Here is a 5,998-nt window from a genome sequence, read left to right on the forward strand (position 1 = left end):
CAACATAAAAATTAGGCCTGACAATCGGGTTGGATTCGAGTTGGCGTGTCACGGGTTGGTGGGTTGGCCGGTCATAAAACATAAACTCAACCCAACTCATATAATATATGGGTTGGCGGGTCACAAGTTGGTGGGTTGGAAACTTCAACCCAACCCAACCCATATAACCCATTAAGTATATAGGTTTTCGGGTTCACAAGTTAATGGGTCGGATCCATCTCATATAACTCGTTTAATAAATAAGCAACACATTTTTAAAAATAAGGTTTTTTCAACATAAAGTCATAAAGTAATTAAAGTAATTAGCATAAAAAAAGTGGTTTTTAACATAAGTTCATAAAGTCATTAACATCTAAATAAAATTGAAAAATGAAAACATTCATACAAAGTGGGTGCGTTCTTCATTCGTCACTCATGCGTATCTAAAAACGACATGTGTTTTTTTCATTAGGCCACCGCATATGCAGATTAACCACATATAAATACGGAAGCAATACAATAATACAAAATATTACGGATACGGAAGGAAATCAGATTTCACTAATATTTAAATATATATATATTTTTATACACACACACACACATACGGGTTGGCAGGTTGACTTGTGAACCCAAACAGGTAACCCAACCCAACCCTTGAAATCAAGAGGTTGGTGGATCAAAAATCTCAACTCAAGCCCGTCTATTTTCGGGTTAGGTCAGTGTCGGGTTACGGGTTGGGTCGAGAGTTGTCACCCCTAGTAAAATTCATGTGCAACTATGATATATATATATATATATATATATATATATATATATATATATATATATATATATATATATATATGTTTGTGTGTATGTGTGTGTGTTTACTAGAGTTTTTGTAAAATATACCATATGTGTCAAACATATAATCAAAATGCAGTTATCTTATGTAATTTAAATCATATAACAACACTAAATATATGCATATTCAATTAAAAAATACATCTCTTAAATTGACAGCCAAAATTAAAGTACTACTTCCACAATCTATAACTTACCCAAATTAAAGTTTACTTGCATTCTTCCTTCAACCAAGACAACACCCAAAACACCTCAAGATTTTTTCTTCCTGCATCTTTGTTTCCAGCCAAGAACAATTTTGTTCTTGTTCTCGTGACTATCTGCAAACAAGAAGAACAACCTCGTTTCCTTTCCCTCCTTCCCGTCGATCACAACAAAGCCAAACAATCACTGATTTCTTCATTCTTTCTCCTGTCAAACATCAAACCCAAACATCTCTTTTTCCTCCATTGATTCCTTTCAAAAGAAAAAAAAAAAGAAAAGAAAAGAAAAGAAGAATCGGAAGCAACGAAGGCAAACTGTAGAAGCAGTCCCATCCACTCACCTATTGAACATCGAGCAACCAAACGCCTCTAAAGACACGTCTGCTGTTCTTCTTCTTCTACTTTCGTTGCTGCCAAGAAACATCTCTTTTTCCACCATTGATGGAGTGTTTTCTGACCACCAAGAGGCCCTCCGTCTCTTCCTTCTCGTCGTGTCCACAGCGAACCCATAACACCTTTCGTATCCCACTCCTTCACAAACCCTACTGCTTAAATCAAAGAATGAGCAGGCCATCGCTGCACCCACCGAGACTGACGAAATCTCTTCTGGCCTCACCCCTCGCACCCTTCTCTTCTTCTTCCGTCGAGCAAACCCCACCGGAGCCTACCTGCGATGTCGCCGCTGCCTATCCACTCCCGGACAACTTTTCCTTCGTACCTCGCAGTCGGACGAGAAGAGCGAATCCTCGCTGCTTCTCCCTTCGTTCTTCGGCCTCGTTGACCACCGGAGATCCCCCTTCGCCTGCAATCGATCCGAAATCGTCGGACCCCTAGCTGCCATCGTGCTTCCTTCTAGACTACAGGGGATGGTCCCGTTTCTTTTCCTTGATCGAGCAACAAATGACGACGGGGGCATAAAATCCCTAATTTCTTTTACCTTTTTGAAATGACCAAACTAACCTCCTTATTAAATCATTTACATAACGAGTTCCAAACCCCCAAACATTGAACCCATTTATTCAAAACAACCCCTCCTTTTGGTATTTTTCTTTACCAAAACATGCATATTCGTTTAATTAAATTACCAAACACTCCCTATAATTTAGTGAAGTTACAAAACAACCCCTATAGTGTAAGCTCATTACAAAATGGTCCCGAAATTATTTCAAAGTTCAAGAATTATGGATTTGTTGTTTTTCACGACAAGTTTCCCAAAATAATCTGAATCCAAAAAACTCGAACTCATGCTTCAAGGATTAGTGCTTGCTACCCTTTTTTAATTAATTTTTTTTGGGGGGAGGGGGCATACATTTACCTATGTACTTTGTTTATACAAATATACTATATTATCATTTTATGCGAATATACAATAAGTCTAGTTTATAAAAATGTTATTTAACAAGGTAACATATTGTTACAAATAAACTAGTATAAACTTTTCTTATACATATTATGGTTATTTTATCGTGAAATAACCAGTCCACACAACAAATACTACATGATACAAAAACATATGATTTTTATGTGACATTGTATATCATAACAAGCACGTCATAAAAAATTATAGTATTTCAATGATTCAAGCTATTACTATGCACGTATAATTATATGTTTAAATACATAAGTTTTATACATGCACATATGTTCATTACTTTGGAACGTACATATTTATAAAAGCGAGTACATTACACTTTTGCATACATACCAAGCATACTCGGCTTTTATAAACTTTATAAAATGAAATTCATTATGCCTAGTGACTTAACCACAATTACGTTAGGGTTGAGAGCTATTCATATACTTTAGTTAAGGGCTTTTTATTGAAACTATATTCATTAGTTGAGTCTAAACACTTAGCATACCCCACACTACTATAACCGTTAATCTTTGAAGCGATATATATATATATATATATATATATATATATATATATATATATATATATATATATATATATATATATATATATATATATATACGGGGTTGACATCCCACTTGCGTTTGCTAGTTACAACCTCGACCGATCAATTGAAGCGAGTGAGAAGTGTCTACATATTGTTACAATAATGTGCAATGAAGTATTGTAGGGGGTACATTCAGTCACATAGCTCGGTTATAGGACTCACTATAAACATTAACTATAATCTCTCTCTCTCTCTCTCTCTATCTATCTCTCTCTCTCTCCCTCTCTCGCTCACTCACTTACTCACTACAAACCATTGGCTTGGTTGCTTTTAAAACTATTTTAAGTATGGATTTACTTATGGTTTTCAAGTATATTCAAGGATTCTTTACAAACAAAATTTTAAGTATGGATTTACTTATACAAAGATACATTTTGGATTTCAAAGACTCTTTACAAACACAATTTTAAGTATTGTTATGCTTACAAGAAAACACTTTTTGAAATCTTTTAAAAGTATTACTACTATTAACAGAAAACTTGTAACTCTCACCAACCTTGTGTTGACTCTCAAAACTAGATGTATTCTTAGGAAATCACTAAACAAACGTTGAAGACGGATTGGATTACAAGTGACATAGTTAATAGTTGTTGTATTATCTTCCTATCTGTTAAGGCAATTCATGTACTATTCTTATCTGTAAAAACCTTGTATTCAATATACTTAAACCATAGGTGATTATATGTATTTAATAATAGAAATCACATGTGATTAAATACATATAATCACATGTGATTTTATATATCTAATCGCATATGATTTTTATAAACAAGATTCGTTTTCATGTTTTCGATTCAATAATTTTTTTTATGTATTTAATCACATATGTTTAATGTGGATAAAGAACAAATTTTGAATATAGAATACAAAAACAAATCTTTATATATAAATTACATGCCATTAAATGTATGAAAACACATTTTATCCACATAAATCAAATGTGATTATATATATATATATATATATATATATATATATATATAATAAAATATTGTTATATGTATCTAATTACATACGATTCATTTGAACAAGAGACCAATTATTGAATTGGGATGCCAAAACGAATCTTGTGCTTATAAATCATATGTGATTAAATACATATAATCATTTGTGATTAAATACATTAGAACAAATATTGAATTGGAAAAACAAACACGAATTTTGTCTACATAAATCATATGTGATTACATACATATTACGTGATTAAATGTACGAGAATAATTATTGAATCGAAAACACGAAATGTATATGCTCATATAAATCATATGTGATTGAACACATGTGATTTTATGTATTTAATCACATATGATTTTTATAATCAATATTCATTTACGTGTTTTCGATTCAATAGTTGGTCTTGTCTATTTAATCACATATGATTTATGTTGACAAGATTCGTTTTCTTAATTCAATAATTATTCACGTATATATTTAATCAAATATGATTATATATGCATTTAACCATATATGACATTGGTGACATTATCAACCAGAGTGGCTGAATTATATGTATTGTGTATGGTGTAGTGCAATTGGATGGTTAAGTTGTCATTTTTTATTGGATTGTTAAAATTGTCAATCCATCAATTATTGTAATTAAATATGAATATATATATTTTACATCATCTTAGCTTACATAAATTTGAGGTGGATAAGCTCTAGATAAAGAAAAATTGGTCACAGAATTCATACCATAACCAAGAAATAATATTTTTAAATACAACTTTTCGGTGATGAGCGATGATAAATTAAATCCCTTAAAATGTTTAAAAACTTTCTTGAACTAAAACATAACTCTAGAGTCACTATACAAAAATTAGCGGAACAAAACAAAAAATATGGTTTTCCATTAATCATAAGAAAATTAAAACCTTCGTAGGTTAAAGAAAATAAAACAATAAGATTAAATCCCATAAACTGTTTAAAAACTTTCTTGAACTAAAACACAAATCTAGAGTCACTAAACAAAAATTAGCGGAACAAAACAAAAAATATGAAAAAAATGGTTTTCCATTAATCATAAGAAAATTAAAACCATTGAAAGTTAAAGAAATAAAACAATAAGATTAAATCTCATAAAATGTTTAAAAACTTTCTTAAACTAAAACATAAATCTAGAGTCACTAAACAAAAATTAGAAACAAAACAAAAAATATGAAAAAAGTATGGTTTTCCATTAATCATAAGAAAATTAAAACCTTTGAAAGTTAAAATAAAAAACAAAAAAACAAGAAACAAGAAAAAAAAAAAAAAAAAAAAAAAAAACATTAATGACAATAATAAACTAACATATCTCATTTTATGTGTAGCCGGTTGACCAATACCCTTAGCCGACCTATGACATGATATCCATCTTCATTTGATATTCCAATTAAGGAGCACTTGGAGGTGTTTGTGGATGTTTTCAGAAATGTAGCTCCACATGTAAGAGAAAAACATCAATTCATCCGCTTTATGTATAAATATTAGTATATATCATGGAATCACAAAAAGTTTAATAAACTCTTAAGTAAACCCGATATGCAACTGCAACGGCATCATCTGCCATGGAAGGATTAGCGGTTTCCATCCACTCATCAATTGCACCAACTGAAGGAGGAGGAACAACTTGGAAAGGCTGTATAGAAGAAATTTTGTCTTAAATATATTGTAGTATAGCATCATTAACATGAATGATTCTAAAGAAGAAAGGTCAAAATTAATGTACAGAAGGAAGCTAAGAGATTAGCTTGTTAAATCTATGTAGTAATGTAATAAATATTACTATAAACCAACAACAAAAAAGATAAAACATGTACTAATTCTGATAAAAATGGACATATTTGCTTGTAAACAGCAGTGTCTTTATCCATGATATCAAACAGAGACAAACAACTATTGATAATGATATGCCTTACAATAAAACAATACAAAGTTCACAAAAGTAAAGAACAAGAAAATATTGACATTAGTAATTACGCCAATTCTATAATGTTTTTGCTAGAAACTATGATGTGACTGATGTCC

At 31.1% G+C, this 5,998-nt stretch overlaps 1 long non-coding RNA gene across 1 annotated transcript; it reads right to left on the reverse strand.

Annotated features, from left to right (window-relative positions):
- Positions 1-904: 904 nt before the first annotated feature.
- Positions 905-1,989, reverse strand: LOC145100749 (uncharacterized). The gene is made up of 2 exons (XR_013705236.1): positions 1,370-1,989; positions 905-1,236 (listed from the first exon to the last, which is right to left on the reverse strand). It is a non-coding gene; the product is annotated as an uncharacterized LOC145100749 (long non-coding RNA).
- Positions 1,990-5,998: the final 4,009 nt, after the last annotated feature.

The sequence above is a fragment of the Lactuca serriola genome, chromosome 4, assembly GCF_051521515.1.
Source record: "Lactuca serriola cultivar US96UC23 chromosome 4, Lser_US96UC23_V15, whole genome shotgun sequence".
NCBI classification, from domain to species: domain Eukaryota; kingdom Viridiplantae; phylum Streptophyta; class Magnoliopsida; order Asterales; family Asteraceae; genus Lactuca; species Lactuca serriola.